The 19,701-nt window shown below is 45.7% G+C and overlaps 1 long non-coding RNA gene across 2 annotated transcripts in view; it reads right to left on the bottom strand.

Annotated features, from left to right (window-relative positions):
* The window catches only part of LOC138189043 (uncharacterized), a 73,136-nt gene that overhangs the window by 8,804 nt on the left and 44,631 nt on the right, over positions 1-19,701 (bottom strand). The window contains exon 4 of one of the 2 annotated variants that reach the window (XR_011175826.1): positions 58-121. The exons of the other annotated variant lie outside the window; for it this stretch is intronic. This is a non-coding gene — a long non-coding RNA (uncharacterized LOC138189043). Of the gene's footprint in view, positions 1-57; positions 122-19,701 lie in introns of those variants that run through there. 2 annotated transcript variants of the gene reach the window in all.

Raw genomic sequence — 19,701 nt, 5'->3', positions numbered from 1 at the left:
CGGCATCTAACGTACGAGGTTGTTCGCTTCTCGGGAAGCTGTCTACAAAGCTTTTCTGTCGCTCTTTTGTTGCTTCGAATGGTCTCCAGAGAGCAGTTCTCTAGCGTCACGTAAGAACGTTCTGAAATCAGATTGTAGACATATATATATACACGTTCCTTCTCCTCGAGAGACGTCTGTATACGTGGAAGCACGGTTGAGATTCCCAAGAAGATGAAAGGGAGAAAATCAGCGGTGCACGTGCGCAGGTAAAACCGTGGTTTTCGTAGCTTCGCTCGTGTCTGGCCTACGTTGGCCGAATGCATTAATCACTGGAGGGGCCGCGCGCGATGCATGAACGTGCATTGCGCTCGCCTTCTCCTGGCCGTCGTGGGCTCAGGTTCGAAGCCCTAGCCCCGATAGTCACGCACTGCACGAAAACACAACGCTCCGGGCCGTTTTATATCCGCAGCCACTCGAAAATCCGCGGCCAGCCTCGCGCCGTCTTACTTCGTTCGGATAAGCTGCATCCAGGGAATCGTTCGAGTATATTCGTCCGTATGATAAATATTCATGGGATCTGCCAACGATTCCAGACTATTCCGCGAACATATAAATGGACGTTAAAATTTTTAACGTACCAAAAGCGTGCACGGCGAAAAGCAGAATAAAAAGAAGACAGAAGAGAGAGAAGCAGCTATATACGCAGAGTTACGAGTTCGTGGCAACGACTCGCATGTAATCCGCGTGGCACGTCGTCAAAGTCCATCTCAAAGAGATTCCAAGCAGAGAGGCGTACAGTAAACTCGGTTATCATAGCTTGGCGTATTATCCGTGAAATCTAATTGCTGATACCTACGTGAAACAACGCCCGGTGTCTTAGGTTAATGCGACGCTGCACTCTGATATGGTACCAGCAACAAATGCAGCGGCCCCGGGATGAATAATTCAAGCCACCATGGCAGCGCACAGAGCCCTGCAAGAGCTGTTTCGCGCGACCAACAGAGAACCTCGAGCATTCCTGCACGCATTCGGCCGCTCGCGATTGTAAATCTTGACACCGTGCCCTTATGGTGGATGTTATGCGTCAATGAGCAGAGAGGATGAAATACGCCACCTCGCTTTATCGCATTCGCTTTGTCACTAGCCGTTTGTTCCTGGTTTCGCCAATTTTTACCCTTCGCGTGCTGATCCGAACGACAATCTCAACGACCACACGATAATGTCTTTAAGATCGTTTGATAATTGTTGAGGTTATTCGATGTGTAAACAGAGGAAACTCGTGGATAAATTGTAAGGCAGAAAATAGATTTAAATAGAAGCTTAAATAGAAGATTAAATAGAAGTAATTATAAGTAAGAATACAATTTGAGCTGGTCCAGATCCGCACGCTAACTGTGTTACCCAGTAACTGAAAACCCCGAAGCCAACGTCGCGTGTCTAGTGTTCATGGTCTGACTTCGTCGCAGTCTTTTGTCTACGCGCTGTCGATGGCTTCGGTGCTTGAGAAAACTAAAAATACCAGATATAGAGTTTTCTTAAGTGGTGACCACTTCAACAATAATTAATTTTTACGTCGATAGTTATACTTCGATATTATCGACTTAATTAATTAACATTTAAGCAAGTGTTTAGCGAGTATGTTAAATCGTATGTTTGGTCCATTAGGAGGTAGATGTAAATGGTGTTTTTCTGATTCATCGATGGAGATGCAAATGGGAAAGGTGAAACGTTCGCGTTAAGTAGATAGGATGAAAGTGAACGAGGTTTATGTTAGTCCGTTATGCCCGGAGTGGAAAAATAAATCATCGAAACTCCATCGTCACTCGATAAAGATCGTAATTCTTCGGCGAGGAATCGATCTCTCGCGGGTTGTAGGACTCGCGGGGCGAGCTTATCGGTATCGCGAGCCAAGGCATCGGCACGATCGAGATTTAATAATTTGATAAAATTCCAACGTATTGGTGGTTGGCGTAACTCGAACGCGCTAATATTTTATGGTAATTATTATAACTTTATTTTCTTTCGATCGTTTTGCCGAAGCCGGGCTCGATAAAACGGCGAAAGATTTAATAGTTGTGAAACGCGTCCGTCCGTTTCTTCCACTGCGATTTAAATTGTAAATGAAACGGCGATCAATTTGCCAGGGTTTCCAGCCCCGGCAAAAAGACAACGGGGATAAGCGCAATGGGAACGTCTAACGATATCCAGCCGCGACAATCGTAGAATTGCACTTTGAATTGGAAAATCGAAAAAAAAAACATCTCTATCTTTAGAGCGCCGTGTGCCACGAGGGGAAGGCCATGTACGTACATCGGAAGATAGATACACCGGTGCAAGTACCAACAGCCCTGAGGCGTTCTTCTCTGATAAATAATCGATTCGCGATGGTCGTCTTCGAGAATAAATCTAGCGGGGCAGGCTCATCCGTCTGGGACAGCGGCCACGAAAACGTATGGAGGCGTTTGGTATATAGCGAGGAGGTGGATGCTTGTCGCTGTTTACGGTGGTTCGTTATACACTGACGAGGTGTACGAGGTTATACGAGGTGGTAGATATGCAGCACAGTATCTAAGAGGGGCAGTAGCGATCGTAATTCTCGCCGGACGACTCGGTGTGTTCCTTTGCGCCGTTCTCCAACTCGAATAAGGTTTCTTGGTGTTGGTGGTCGTGTCCGCGTTGGTCGAAGGTAAGCCCGGATCATATTCTTAACGAGAGTGTTTTACGATCAGAAGACCCTTTATCTACGGCGGTGTTGTTGGCGTTATCCAAGACCAAACCGAAAGGGAGTCAGCGTGAAAAAGGGGGGAGGGGAAGAAAGAAGAGAGAGAAGCCGAAGCGCTTGGCCGAAGGTGGCCGTGATGTATCTCGCACTTAGCTTTGCCACGCCATGCCACACCAGGCCACACCGAGACACACCACCCTATACCGACGCTATACACCACGCCATGCCGCGCCACGCCATAGTTGGTCAGGTTTTTTATGCGTTGTCACGATATCACGCGTGTACCTATGGCGTGTACGTCGATCGTCCCCCGTTGTCTGTCCGAGATCTCGCTCGTTTGTAATTGTCGCCGTTCGGTGTATGTTGCACGAGAACGACGCGATAGGAATGGCTGAAGTAGAGACTCTCGTCGTGTTTGACAATGACTGCTGAGAAATAGGTTGATCTGATACCAGAAATAAGAGTATGCCGTAACTCTTTGATGGGAAGGGACACGCGGACATTGTCAATGGTATTCCCGTTTCTTATCACGATTCCATTTCCCTCGAACGATATTTCTTCATTCGACGGAAGAATTCCAGCTATATATCGCCGGTATTCGATAGCCGTTACCGGTGTTCGTATCGACGAGGCGTTTTCTATTTCTCAAACAGGCGATTCGATTGAGTAGCCAACTCCACTTTATTTTAATCCGATTGACTGGATCGTTTCGCTCGCCCTTTTCGAACTTACGTTCCCTTTAACGTCACCGACGTTATTTATACACATTCGCCAACTGCTTATATAGATCGCCAGGTAAACTTAACAGTCGCCTTAACGCGAGTAACAACAGGCTGAGAATTTACAAGAACGTGGTCCCATGATTTCAGCGCGTCGACAAAACGATCGGCTGAAATTCGCACCAAGATGAATTAGGTTATCGACCTAGCCGACTTCCGGGTCCGTCCTTCCCGGGTACCTCGATCTCGGAGCCATCGATTTCCAAGCATCTCTACCTGGAAAAAAAGGAATCCAGCGAACCGCCGCGCGTATTATGTACGTGGAAGCGCCGACGATTTCTCCTGTAGCCTGAGCTCGCGAGTCCAGCGCACCGTTTTATAAATATACAATCATGGCGATCGCGAATCGACCGAAATTAATACATCGTAGCAGGTTACACGTTGCCGTAACAAGTGCGAGGAGGCTGCGTCAGTCGCGTTATCTTTATGCCCGACGAAAGCTTTCATCAACCCTTTCGGGTGTACGATACTCGGCCACTTATTCAAATGAGACGTTCGCTCGAAGCACCATACGATAAAGAGATAATTCAGTACACGTACGAGTGCATCGTTATTGCAATTATACGTAAATGAGACGATTACGTGTTCGGCCATACAAAAGACGATCGGGTGAGCATCGAGAACGGAACTCGCCGCCTTTTCTTCCACAGTGTACGCGCGTCTCGTACGCTGAATTGAATGGCCAAACGCGACGACGTTTTCGGTTTTTTCATAAATATTATCCACGAGCTTTCGCGAAACTGCAACCTGGCGACGCGTGCTTATTCGCCAGTGTAAAGAAACTCTCGTAGTTTAGACCAGATACGTTTTCTGCCGCGAGTCTAGAAGATTTGAATTTCTCCTCCTTGCACGGGGGTAGCTCGCAGGGAGATCATTCACCCTGTACACGTGCACGCGGATAAGATCCCATGAATACGTACCTAACGTTGGCTAATTTGCATACGCGAGAGAAACCTATCGGTGTATGTACGTTCCGCTTACGTACAGGGTGTCTCGAGAGCATCCTTTCATTGTCACGATCGGGCCAACTAAAAATCCCACTCGTCCAATTTACTACAGTCTAATTCACATTACGATATATTGGCTACCAAACACTTTGGTCTAGTTGTTGCACGATTTTATAAGAAAATTCATACGAATGGTTTTCTATAAATTAGAAAATACAGAATACAGAAACGAGCAGTATAACAATAGAAGAAAATGTATCACGGCGATACAGAGTGTCTTTGAACATTTCGCTAGCGAATTTCTTCAAACGTTTCCTCACGTTGTATCTCTCGACAATGATCAAGAATGTAACGAAAACGGTGATTATTTTCACAAAAGGAAGAATTTTGAAACGCACTATAGCTGCGCTTACGTAGCCATATACACATAAGTATACGTAGTCCAAGAGTGGTGTACGTGCAAGCAGTGGACCGACAGGACATCGCTCATGGCGCTCCCTTCGTCCTAAAGCGCTATGTTACAGGGGGTTGGGGGCACTTACTTCGTTCTCGTACTCTTGTACCTTCGTTATCCACTCGCCATTTATCCTTCACGTGATCCCCGTGTACGTGTACGTACACCTTTCCTCTCCTCTTCTTCTTCTGTGTAATCGGAGAACTGCGAGCACCATTACCCGAGCGACCCGGTCGAAGGCAGTCAAAGAACTGCGAAACGTCGGTACCCGGTTCAGCACCGGCTAGTTACGCTAGACACTTTCTGCCTTTATGAAAATTCTACAAGCTGAACCTGTTGAATATTCGCCCCAACTTTCACCCCTGTTTTTGCGTGCCCTAAACTTTTTAGTATCTTTATATAACCGGCTGTTGACCGTAAGGTGGTCTCGTGGTTGAAAAGTATTCAGATCATACTCTCGCGAAAAGTATGGAGAAAAAGTTTAACCGTGCGTTTTTCGGCTCATTCTCGCCCCAACCGTGTTCGTCTGCTGGTGTTGAAAAATTGTTTAAGTTTAAGCACAATATTTGCGGGATCTCTGTTAATACGTGACTCGCGGTTTATGGCAAACCCTCTTTAAAGTATCTGTTACGAATCTCTTGGTTCGATCGAATTGAGATACAACAATTCGAGGATCGCAGTAGAATTACAAGTGGTTTTCCGTGAAACGTTGCTTTTCACTTGGCGTACTCGAGTATTCAAATGAGAGGCAGGTACGGTGTAATTGCAGCGATTAGAAAAACGCGGCTGTAAATACAGGCTGGCAGAAAGTTCTCTTTTTTCTTTCCTTTTTCGACGACCATGTGTTCCCAGTTGTCTGGCAATCCGTTGGTCAGCCTCGCGCAGAATGGCCGTTGCAAGAAGCCGACTTGGGCGTAGTATACTTTTACAGCAGGACCGGAACAACAGTAGCGAAAACCGCGCTGCCAGTTATTTTCTAATGCCGAGTACCGCTGCTTGGTTTACGAGGCTATAAACTGACGTCACAATACCAGGAGCCGGCTTGTACGATGGGTCGGATGTGCTACTAACGTAAACGCCACCACTTCGGATAATGGATTCATATGGTCCATAAAATTAAAGGATGCGACAAATTTATCGTCGTATTTCACCCGAACTTTCGGTTTCGGGACACGAGACACGTGCCTACGTGAAATTCCATTTCGTTCGTACCTTTTACACTACCGATCGATTTACCTTTACGAACATACAGCTTGTATTTTGCAACAGTATCGTCTCTTTTTTTATCGCAGCCAGGCGCCACGTGGAAATGAACAGAAAGCGCGGTAAATTTGAAACGCAGCGGTACGATGCCAAAGACATCCGGTACATCGTAGTCAGGTGCAACGCGTAAAGTATCGCCAGTCGCAATTTTGCCTACAATTCGGATATAGCGTTATTCCTGCTAGCAGTTTGATTTACGAAGATAATAAGACGTCGGCCGTAAGATTAGAACAGAGTCGCTGCGTGCCTTATTAAGACTTAAATTGGAGCAAGCGAGTAAGGAAGAGCGGAACAGGCCTGAGAGAAAGAGAGAACGCCGACCAGGGATGGTGGTGCATCCTGGCATTATGGCCGCCGCTCCTTGAGTTTGGAGGGTCCGGGATGAACGGCTGGCAAAGATAAGGAAAGCTGGAGGGGGTTGCTCACGGTTGGGGGATTTGGGGGTCGAGGACATCCATCTTCCCCCCCTCTACACGTCCCTCCCTATCTTCCACGCTCTGCCCCGTTGCATCCTACAGGGTTCACCGTACCGACATACATCTCCTGTCGAGAGGGGAAACCTCTGTTCGTCCTGTCCTTTGCTTAAGTTAACTTTACGCTTCTTCTTTCTTCGTCCGTTCCTCTGTTCCTCCGGGCTTCCTTCTCCGTTGCCGCAGCATCGTGGTGCGTGCGTTTTCTTTCTTCGCGATGGCGAGAGAGGGATTCGAGCGAGAGAAAGAGAAGACGGCGGAGCGGAGCCGAGCCGACGAGCAGACGAACCGAGAGCCAGAGTCGAGCCACGAAACGAGCATCGCCGAAGAAAACACAAACTTAATCCTACGCGTGATTCATCTGGGCCGCCATAGATCTGGATTATCTGCCGTCATCTGCATATTTACGAGTATCTGCTTTGTCCTGATTGTGCCAGCCCCACGCGTTCTCCTACTCCAGCGTAGCAAGCAACACCGAACACGAGATAAACCTATCCGCCGTCACTTTCTTTGTGTGCTGCGCTTTTCCCTCCTTTCGAAATTCAACACCTCTTTAAATGCCGCATCGGTGGATCGACCAACGTTTTGTCTCCCATAGCAGATATTTCCCGGCCATCCTCACCTAGTTGTCCCTTTTCCTAAATCGAAGATGAAATTCTACATGTAACAGCGTAGTATAGTTGCTATCCGCGGTGAACGTTCCAGACGTTTCGCAACTATCCACTAACGGAGAAATCTACCAAGCAAATTCTATGCGAATTTGTTACGTTTTCTCTTTCGCCGTAATTCTAAGCGCAATCGTGCACGTTCGCTCCGATTTCCATCATCGCGTTTGAATAACGCATCGTTAAACGCGCGGCAAACATCCGCGGCTTTAACGGGGCATAAATAATTGTCGCACAAAGTGAACGCGCGGATTTAACTCATACTTCAGCGCGTCGACAATAAGCTGATAACGGGCCGGTACAGGCTCGCGATGTACGCGTATATATTCCTGGCTCTCGTTTCGCTCCGGATTGTCCCGCCGTTTAACAAACCGTATGGAGCCTTAATCGACGTCGAACCATCGAATTTTAATTAATCCACCGTGCGTTTTTCTAACCGATCGAAATGCACGCGCGAAAACGCTTTTTCACGCGTATACGACGATAATTCAATCGGCGCTTTTTACCGAACTCGCTAAATGCACCGTGACACACGGCTGTATAGAAGCAGCAACGGGGCTTCTTGGAATTTACATATAGTGGATGGTGCGCGTTTCACAGCCAAGTACGTAAAGGTTATATTGTAACCTTTTTTTCGTCGCTGGCGGCTCTAAGTGGCGGCCAGTTTTTTGGAAAATTATTCCCCACGCGGCTATTCGCAACGATGTATCATTTAGCCGGTAAAAAACGCGATGAAATAACATGCATCACAGGCGGTGATTTATAAAAGAATCGTTCGGCGTACGTGCATGAAGGGAGCGCAAGAAACTGCTGCTCGAACACTGTTCAAAATTACACGAAAAATCAGCGCTCCATGGTGTGCGGTAACTTAATAACACGTCCGGCACCTCTTTACAATATCTACAGTCTGCGACCGAGAGATCGGATCGAGAAAACGGACCAATAATTCCCCTTATCGTCGTCTCTTTCTTTTTCCATTTTCTATCTGTTTCTCGAAAAGCAAACGTTTTCTACGTGTCGATAGATAAACGCGATGAGATTGAAAAATCAAAGCGTCTCCATCCCCTCTGTTCATCCTGGCTACCTCGAATCTCATCTTCATCCCTTTTACCGCACCACTATACCGTGATGATGGTCTTTGATTAATTCGCGATCGGTCTCGCCGAGTTATTCGCCGATCGACGATCGGCGATCTGCAAATTACCTACTCATCGAGTAATAGCGACGACGTGCCTCCATGCCAACCGTCCGTCTCACCTTCCACTCTATCTTTTACCTGCCTGCCTCTTGGCTACTCTTTCCGTCGCCACACGGCGCTCCGGTTTTCTGTCCCTTTTCTACCACGATCTTCATTTTCTTAATCTCCGGTTGCGCCTGAAAAACCCATCAGCTATCCCTCCATCGTACAGCGTTTTTCAAGCATTCGCTGAACGTTTAATAACAGTTGGTCGGTGTTGAATTTTCGTTACCGGTGTTTACACCGTCCGCAGTCTACCAGTCGCCGTTAAGAATCGACCGGGTCGCGTTTTTCCGTCGCGTGATCGCCTTTCGTTTACACGCGAAAACGCGTTTTAATTTAACAAATAGGAAGAATACTGGCTCGAACGAGCGCCGTGTCTGCCTCTCGTCTCCGATCGATCGTTTAAACCGCCGTGGCTTTGTAATTTCCCGCAGTGAAGGAAGCAGCGATGCTTTAAAACGAAAAAACTCGGTTAATGCGAACGGCGTGTCTATGCTAAAGATAGCGATTTCCCCTTTGAAGTGAAAGCTGTTTGCTCGCACATGCGCTGCGTAACGTGCGAACACCGTGTGGTTCATCGCGTGCTAAAATAAAATAAGAAGGAACAGAGGGAAAGAAGAAGAAATGCTGGAAAAGCACAAACCCGTTATCGACGTTTTCAAATTCGCAAAAGTCCTCGTTCGATCGTTGCACAAGCAGCGGCACGAAAGAAATCCTCTTCGAGACTCTCCGTGAAAATTCTTACGTAAACCGTCTCACAACTTACAGATACAACGACGCTTGACCCGCTCACGATAAAGAAAAGGGCTTCGATGCTCGTTCGGTCAAGTTTTTCTTCGGAGATCTATTCTTTATGGAGATCGCGTGATAGAGATACGATCGAAGCGTATCTTGTGCGCGATGCTGCGATGTTGCCGGCAAGTGATGTTGATTTAGGTCGGTTGGAGTTACGATTTCTTTCTCGATGCTGGCCCAATGTACCACGACGTTCGTATGGTACCGAATGTAGCGAAGTTGTGTAATATTTTACGATACCAGCTCTAGTGAAATATCGTGCAGAATCACCGGCGTTAAATCTTCGTTCGTTAAACGCTCGATCTTCTACGTTTCATCTTTCGCGGATTAAGAATAATCGTCGCGTTTAAAACAATTTACACAAGACAGAAATTTCTGCTTCCAACAACAATCGTAACGACGTTTCCTAGATACGATAGACAGCGTTTGTCAGCTTGAAATTGGAAGTGCTTTTGCGAATAAATAAAGAAAAGTGGAAATTAAAAGAAAATAGAAAGAACTTCATCCGAAAGCGTAATACACGCCATTATAGTAGCTCATTCATCAAACCGTGTTGTTATTTTCCAGTTGGTTTTCTACCTGCAATGGATGCAGTTTAGTCAACATTCGGAAGCCATAGCATTTTATCACGGCCATTCAAACCCCATTGGCCGTGCAGTAGAGATACCGCACATATCTATATACATGTCTAGCCTGCACTCTATATGCATACAGGGTGAACCCAGCGGAACGCTCGACTCCGTTCAAATGAAGAAATAAAAAATTCAATTTAACGAATCATCGCCGTTTTTAAGGACCGGCAATCTGGTTCAATAGTCGTAAAGATGAATCCAAGATAACCGGCGCTGCAAATATTGACCTCTTAGTCCCGATATTCTTATCTCTTCGCTAGCTTTTTTTATCCCTTCAAATAGAAAGAGAGACGCTTGTTCGCAAATTCTAAGGTCTGTGCAAACAACTCTCGTTAGAAGATTCTGTTAACAGTAGTTATGCGGCTGTTCCGACAACTTGTTAGAACACGAATATATCGCGACACTTTGCACGCGTTTCACACTTGGCTCGTCCCTTTGAGTCGTTGAAAAATGACGAAAAACTGGGAAATACCTTCGACAGCGAACGTGTCAAGCCTGACAGCACAATGTTCTAAGAAAGCGACGATTCACTATACACGCCTGGAATTTGGCGTCGTTGAAACGAAAATGCATATAATTAACGGCTGGAAATCGGTACGCTAGCGAAAAGTATATAGCGAATGGTTTTCAGATAAACATTATGCCAGCGAAGAAGCTTCCGCTGGATTTCGATCGCACACAGATAAGAAACACCTGTTTCGATATCGATAACAAAATTATATACATACCACCTTATTATAACACCATATCGGTGATATTATCTTCTTTATGCGCCTTTGTACGGTGAAAGCTTGATTGCACAGTGGTTATTGGAAATCGATTATGCGCGCCGATAAATTATTATCAACTACGTCATACCGAGGGCGATAAATTTAGCCGTACCTTGTCTTTAGCCATTTTTTCACCATCGTGCAAGTAGCTGCGCTTTCGTTTCATTATTTTCGTATTCAAGCGGCGTTCGTTTTTCGCCGCGGTTGCCCTCTACCACCGGTCATTTAATGACCTTATCATCTTTTTCTTTCTCTCCTCATCTCGCCCTACGTATAATATATTTTTCGTCTTACTTTACCGAGCAATTTCCTATGCAATAAAGAACACTTCGGTGCCAGACATTCTTTAATTTTCTCACGTTAGATGTTCACGAGCCGAAAACATGCTAACATTATGCCACCGTTAATACGTAAGCTGGCTGCGACAAATTGCGGCCAATTTACCTACCGAGCTGATAGCTAAGCATCGCTTCACTGAAAACTAAATCAAAGTCACCGCGATCGAAATGGCAAATTTCGCAATTCGCCCGGACGATATTCGCCTTTATGAAAGGATTTTGCTGATCAGCAGATGACATTCCTCTCGATCGCTCGCCATAGAAACCGTCGTAACGATTGAGCGTAACATTTGCAAGAGCACTCCCCGTGATCAAAATCCATATCTCATTGGACCTGACAAGAAAAAAAAAAAAAAAACAGAAAATATCGAACAGAGTCTTTTTTCTACTCCAAAGCAGATCCATTGCACGGATTGAACCGCTGCGTCTGCATCCGTCGGATACGTTCCGTTCGCTTAAGCGTACGGATATTATCGATTTAATCGACTGGTTAACGGGAAAAATTTCTATAGGGTGTTAATAAAACAATAACGACGACGTTATCAACGAGAAAAGGTTAACAAATTTGTTCTCTTCTTTAGAATTTAACATAGCAGAAAATATCGTCCGATCGATTTACTTACAGCGCAAAAAATCTTCATTGAATCCGTTTGTATTGTTTCCACAAAGAAGAACATGGATCGCAACGTAGAATTTTGGGTAACACGTATCTCCGATCATAGTCACGTTGTAGCCATTTCGCGTACGTTAAATAGCGACTGCAGGTAATGAGTACACCTGCATGCATATCTTCGTCTGGAAAGCAGCGCAGCCATTCAATAGCGAAGCTATTAATCCGTGGGGTATCAAGATCTAACATTGGGCAGGACTTCTGAAACGTTCGATGTTTCTCATCGCGAACGAACGAACGAAAGAGCATCCGACCGCCGGACGTATCATAACCGACGCTGAAGAAATGGGTGGAACTATCGCGAGACGGCCGATTCATTCGATTCATTTCTGCTTTTTATTCCGTTTTCTCGCAATCAAATTTTAATTTGCTTTTCATCTCGCAACCTTGGCGATAATATACGCCCGGATTCACTTTATGAGCTTCGTTATTTCATTTACGTTCATAATATTCGTATAATTCGTTATTCGAATCTCTGTTGGCGAAAATATTGTATTCCTAAATTATTAAGGCGTTTTGGCAATAACCAAAGACCCAATATTTCTTCCTATCTCTCTTCCAATTTTTATTACAGAAAACGAAGCGGTAAATAGCTTCCGTAGAGGCGAGTGTAAATTATCGTTATGAAGATATCACGGGTCGAAATTCTTCGACAATTTGATTACGTCTGTATCTGTCAGAATCTCTTTCGTTCGGTCGTTACATAACCAGCAGAATAATATTAGTAATATGGAAGTGGCTGATGGAGAAGCTTTAGCACCAGCCATGATGGTAATGGGGGCTTGGTTGGAGGAGGGTTGACCATTCAAGGCCGACTTGTCGGTCGCTTACGGGGCCCAAAGTGGGACCTTCTCGTGGAGGGGCTTACGCATCGTCCCTTTCCCTCGTCTGTTACTCAGCATCAAACGATTCGAACCTACGCGGATAGCCAGAACTTCTCCGACGAAATTTCGATGAAAAACCGCTCAACCCATGGGAACGTTCGTCGCTAACACTGTTTCTTAATTTTCATCTTAGACATCGACAAAGTATCGTTTTTCTCACGTTCGCAGAGAAAAAAGACTCGAAATATTTTCTAATGAGACTTGAAATAAATAAGTAAATAAATAAATATGTATATTGTACGCTCTAACAGCTGACACTGGTCGATGTAACTGGTTAAAATCACTTGCAGAAATCGTCGAATAGAAATGCCATCAGGTAGCACGATAAATTTTGGACTTTTATCACCGTATAGTATAGTTTGTGTACCTTCTATCAAGGTATTTTATGCAGCTATCGCTATTTAAGACGAACGCATGTCGCGAGTGTTGGCTTTTCACGTAGAAATTCGAAGATGGAGCTTAACACGCGGCAAATTAGTAATTTCGCGTTGTCTTCGAATCAAGGAAATCCCTGCCCACAACGTAAGAAATGCAATTTTGGCGTAGAGTCCTCGGTTGGCGCAGATGTTCCGCAGAATCTCGTTGCACGATCGTCCCAGGAGTACAACGACTGCGGTTTACGAAATAGTGCAGGATCATAAGGAGAATTAGGCGTCTGAAGTTGCAAGGCACGTAGCTTCGTAACGACGTCTCGAAAGGTTCGTGATTTTACCGAACTGCCGAAACGGTCTCTAAAAGTATTGTTCCAGCAAGCAAAGAAGAGAAAAAGAAGAGGAAAGAAACGGGAGAAGGAAAAGGAGAAAAAGAAGAACGGGTCTTCCTTCCGCGTTAATATCGTCCGGAGGAAAATTCCAATTCGTCTTTCGATCTTTTCCCTTCGACGTCACAATTTCTCACGCGTTTCGACCAACCAATGGGACACCCAAGGAATAAAAAATAGAGCTGTTAAAACTTGGAAATTCCACGATCGAACTTGCTAATCTAACTTTATAATTAAACATAGGAGCGCATAGCGCGCCAAGAAGATAACGAAACTGTGGAATGTTAGCCGAGCCCGATCTCTCGCGTCTTACCGTTTTCCGACTTTAATTAATTTTGCGCGGCACACGGTCGCCATAACACGGCGACGCTCCGGCAAATTAACTGTCACGTAAATAACGCCGGACGCTCGTATGATGCAGCCCCGGAACGGCCCGTGATATACATTCGATAAATAACGAAAGACCGGACCAGCTGATGAATTGGAATAAAAAGATGGAGGTAGCGCGGCTACGGGGACCGCTATATCCTTCCGGTATCTGGTGGCGAATCGTTAATTCAATAGCGGCATCCTATCTCCTTTTTGGTGAACTTATCGGCAAGGGATAGAAACGCCTTATCCACGGTGGCCACTCGTCGTCGTTGGGAAAAGCAAGCAAAAGAGAGGAAAGCCATTTCTCCGACCGGAAGACGGACGCCCTCCGGGTCTCCGTTTCTATCGACGAGCGACGACGTGCCACGTCAGCTACGATCGTCCACCCTTCTCTGGTTTTTCGTCAGCCCGGACGACTCTGTTCTGATATTTATTTTTATTGCCGTTCCTGTCAACGCTACCTCGACATATACAGGGGTGCCCTAGGTCGACGAAAGACTTGGACCATTGCCAGATGAATCGTACGAATAGATCCATACGGTCGATATTTTATGTCGCTTCGTTGTTCGCGCCTGCGAATTCGTTCTGACGCGAGCCTCCGAATTTAAAGTGGCCGAATGCGTTTTAGGCAACGACGATCGGTATCTTTATCCAGCGTCTATCGTTTTCCAACGCGAAGAAAGCACGGTGTAACGAGAGAATCGAACCACGTTTCCGACATCGCCGCATTTTTCTATGGCTTCGACGGCGAACCTTTGACCATGTTATTTCTGTGTAAAGAACAAGGCGTAATCGTATTTAAAAGAGGAGTATGCGGCTGTTCCCGCCGCTCCGGCTGCCCGTTCTTAAGCCGACGGTCGCACCGTTTACCGCGAAATTATAGTGCCAAGGTTGCACGGCCGTCACGAGCTGATCCGATGCGTTGATTAAAATCACGAACCCGCTACGTCGCCGTGAGGGGATAAGAAATTGCTCTAGACGTATTGCTCTGGGCACCATGAGAATTCACGTAGGCGCGTCGCTTTCGATTTCCAATTCCCTTGGATCGAATTCCCCAAGCAAAGAGATGATGAATTCACGCTCTTTTCTTTTCTTTTTTCAAGTATGGAGACTCGAACGGTTGCTGCGACGCCGACCTTGGGATGTGCCGGTTCACCTCGAGAATATTCGACAGCTGCGCGTTTTTTTCCCAAGACCGTACGACAAAACGCAAACGTTTAATGAATCGATAAGAGCGTGTCTGAAAACCTCGGTGAGATATCGACTGGCGCGAGCGCGCGCGTTACGGCGCATACGAAATACGAAGGTGGCATGGGCCACGAGTACAGGAAATCTAGCGTGTGGATATTTTTCAAAATTTTTTCCCAGGCTCGTGGGTCGCCGTGGAAAAGGCAGGCAAAGGCTGTGGAGTGGGTGGGTGGCGTAGGAAGGTGGTATTTGCGCGGGCCAAATAACCCAAATAAAGAACAAACAGCGAGGGTGCTGTAGAAAGGGAGGAGGCTACGCAGGGTGGCGCGGGGCGATGGAGAGAGAAAAATAGAAAGGGATGAGAAGGCTGGAACGAGAGAGCGAGACCGTGTCGAAAGAGAAAGAAGCAGAAGAGGAACGGGGGTATGAGAGAAGGGAGGAAATGGCGCGCGTTACGGAGAAATGGCGCGGAAACTGGGGATAGTGACGGGCAATGGGCGCCTGCCGACTCCTCTAACCGAACGAAAACTCGTAGCCGAGGAGACCGTGGGAGGACAACCACTCCCTGGCTTTGCCGTAGCTCTACCAACGTACCATGGAACGAGGACAAAAGAGAAAACGAACTAGAATACCTTACAAACGAGAATCGCGGAAGGGATAGATAGCCGGACGACGTGTATAGTGAGAGCCGAGGAGAGCAAAATGAAGGAGAAAGATCATCGCCTTCGTTCTTTTCCTGTCTCCCAGACCTCCCTTCGTCCTTCCACCTCATCCCACGCTCCCCTTTTTCTGCCGTGAATTGCGCGTAAAGATTGCTCGTACGATTGAACGAACTGACTCGGACCTGGTTGCGCATGGCCCTCGGAATCTCTGCACCAAAGACCACTAAAGACCTCCTGCTCTTAATGGACTGCAAATAACGATGTGGAGTATTTCTGAACCGCGACCTGACCTTCGGACTAACACAGTCTGGTCTCGTTAAACAACGAGGCTCGATAGTTTTCCACGCTCGCCATATCAGCCAAAGATCAACGGTTGTTTCTAACAGGAGGCTGCCTACGAAATTATCTTAAATAAATTAACTACGGAGAGAGGGGGAAGAAAGCCAATTATAGGAATTTCTGTTTTTCCTCTATGTATCATTTTGTGTTGGCGATTAATCACCAGGAGGATCTAATCGTATAATTAATCGCGTACAATCTGTTTGGTACGTGGAGTTGGGTTGAGTAACGTTTGCCAGATAAAAAATTCATACGACAGACAGACGATATCCACGGAGTGGATAATTTTAGAGGCATGGAATGTCCGAGACCACCGTCCCAAGGATCCCTCGATGGCTGGTAACCGTGCCGGCATCTAGCGGCTCGGCCGAAAACCTTTCCACGGTTAATTCGACTCGACGATATCGGGCCGAAACGAACGCGGCGGAAAAAAGGAAATGGAAATCGAATGGAAATTATTTTCAAGCTTGGCAATTACGCCTACTAGCGATTGATTTACGAGATCGTGGCGCTCGCTTTTATAGCAGGCAACACGCATCGAGAGTCATTTTCATTGCGTGACGCGTTTCGAATTAACGATTCCACGCGCGCAATTTATAAAATATAAATCGATCAATATTCCGCCGAACGAGTTTTGTTAATGTCGTACGCGCAACTGTCGTCCATTTATATACGGTGTTTGAAAAATAGCGGCCGCGTCCGTGGTAGTTGATAGCACTGGCGAAAAGAAAGGCAACTTGTCCGGTTATGTCGAACCGTAAATCAACCTTGTCGGAATATAACGCGCGACGTTTCGATTAGCCACGCAGCCACGACACGCTTGTCTTTCGCCATTGATCATTAGCAACTATGTGGTTACCACGTTGCCATACTATTGTACGATAAGGAAACTTATTTATCAACAACATTGCGATAACAAAAATACGCGGATGAAGGATATCTGTTTAACGTAATTAGCGATACAGAGTGAAAATCATGAAAGAGAAAATCGTATACCTGTTACCTCCACTTCGGACATAACCTATAAATTAACGCGACAGGAAAGACTATGGAATTTGGAGTTGCCTAAGTTTGGAACCACGTTTTTTTAAACACCTGGTATACGTGTATCGAACTATCTGCGATATTTCGCAGCTTGTTCACCGGCAATATCGCTTTTTTCTTTCTATATCGATTTGAAGGCGCGTCGCAGAAGAAAAAGGCGAGCGCAATTAACGCGTAGAACAGTGAGGAGCGCGTTTTTCGATGCCCGTCACGTAGCTTATTAGCAAGATATTTATGATCTGAATTTTTATTGCCGTTAAGGGCGATGACTCAAAATTATTATTACATCGAGAATGGCGGATACGTTTTGCGTGTGTACCGGGGGGCTACGTGGCGATTCTACGCGAACGAAGGCGAGGGGCGCTCGTAACGAGGCGCCACAAATGGCGATAGATTGAATTAAGATTGCGCGACAGCCTCTTGCAAGATGAGCCAATTATGAATTAATTACGCTCCACGGTAGCTCTATGGTTTTTAATATCCGATTATGTCTTAACAGCGCATCGACGAAACTTTTCACGCAGCCACTCTGTTTACGGTCTACGACTTCGTTATACAACAAATTAACTTAATAGGATTTTTACTTTTTCTTTTTGCCAACACCAATTTTCACCTCTGCCGTAATTATCGTAAAACCGCGTAATTAAATAAGAAACGAGACTCTGGTCTTCTTTTATATTGAAATTAACCGTGGAACGGCTGCAAAGTGAATGTTCCTGTCAACTAAACGACAGGACGCATATTACGTACACTATGTATACGTACGTTCCGCCACGAATACACGCGTTTACACCGTGTCACTATCTTTTCCTTCTTTTCCTTTCTTTTTTTCTTTTAGTCGCACGTTCACTAAATTTGTTCGCAACACCAGACCTCGCGGTACTTCACTGTACACCATTTCTGCATTACGATCTTCTTCCCTTTCTCCTTCTCGTTCCTGACATTATCATCCCCGTACATGTTTCCACCCACAAACGTGCTGATGTATACACGCGTGATGCTCCCTGAGAGGTTTCCTCGGACTCTGCCAACTACCCGGACAAAGTAACGTATAATTTCCAAAGTTCTAATTACTCGTTACAGCGAAGCACTGTGCTTGCTAAAAATTTTTTCTACCACTAATAATTGCAATAATATCGCGTAACCAGTTGTAAAATACTTTCAGAGTATTAAAAAATTGTTTAGCTTTCTCCTTAACCTTAAACGACTCTGTCTAAGTTACGCTTAAAAATATTATCATTTTATCAAACCGCATCGATGTTTCGTTTCTTAAATAAATTTAGTTATCAGACGGAAATGAGGAGCGAATTCCAATCGGTTCTTCGCTTTATCGCTATAAAATAAATATTTTAATTTATCGCTGTAATATTCTAGTCACTAAACGCTCGTCTCGTATTCCAAAGCGCCACAAAAGCTCGGCAAATGGAAAGAAGATGTGCGACGATCCAACACCGAAATAGTTCCTCTGTCAGAGCGATCTTCCGAGTATCTTTACGCGCGATCCGTAATTACTTCTCGGAAGAAACGAACGTATTACCGAATTTAGAGTGACTACTTACACTGGCATCGAGCAAGAAGTTGCTACAGCCGGAGAACGTAATGTTACACCTACGTTTGCGTAGAACCTTGTAACACCCACGTAACAGTACGTTATTCCAGAAGCATGCTCCCATTATACCTGGCTATGGGGTCTATGCGTGAGAGGTCTTGTTGCGGTTGATCTAAAACGACCATTTTGCATGGGCTATCTTATCTTATTGCAAGACAGCGGAGTAATTATAAGGCAGCCGCTGTAATTGGCAGGTATTCTCCGGTGCGCGTTCTCGCAATTGCACACGGCCACGCGTTTCTGCACGATTTTAGTCGCGCGTTGATAGGCGCCAACGTCGGGCTACATCGCGAAACAGTCGCGTCAAGATGGTAAAACATGCATGGGAATACGACGAACTGGGAAACGTTTTAGGCTTCTCTTAAACGTTTCCTCGCTTTATCGCGTGCAACAGCAATTCCAGTGCCTGTAGATCGAGAATCGTTAATCGGACGAAACAATTCGAGTCCAGGGATTCTACATCTTCGAACAGAGCAGCGTTTAGCTCGAGATACGACCGATGAGGCATAGAGTTGTTTTTGACAAAAAAAAAAAAAAAAAAAGAAAAGAAAAAATACAGCACAGATACAGAGGTGGCGGTAGAATTGTAAATCATTCATCCGTTCCTCCACCGCTAAAAACTCTTCCAAGGCTAAAAAAAAAAAAAAAAAAAGAAAGGAATCCTTGTCCGAGATCGACAGGCAAACTTAGATTTAAAGGGTCACCGAGTCATTGTTCGTAGAAAGCAAGGCTAAAAAAGTCGGACAAAAAGACTGGCCACGTAACGGCAATTTCAAGCTGCATTGTTATTACTGGTTTCTAACCCTCCGAGTCCACGCCAAGGCCTGCAATTCCACGTTTTTTTACAGCAATTTAGCCGGCCCGGTATTGACTCCTACGAGGGACGTTTTTACGATAGCCGCTAGTTGACCGTGGTTTCTTGCAAGGTCGGAAAAGAAGGTATCAATGAACAAGGTCGATAGACTCGGGCTTCCTTTCATCGAATATACGGATAACTGCTAGGAGTTTCGATTTAACTCGATGCAACTTTCTATACTCTGTAGACGAGAAGAAAAGGAGCGTGCTCCTCGCAGCATCGTAATTCACGCTGCTTGATATTTATACGCGAGCCGGAGT

Source organism: Bombus flavifrons, chromosome 18, assembly GCF_040668555.2.
Source record: "Bombus flavifrons isolate JBK064 chromosome 18, iyBomFlav1_principal, whole genome shotgun sequence".
NCBI lineage: Eukaryota > Metazoa > Arthropoda > Insecta > Hymenoptera > Apidae > Bombus > Bombus flavifrons.
The sequence above is the reverse complement of the archived record's forward strand: the minus strand, read 5'-3'. Positions and strand labels throughout refer to the sequence as shown.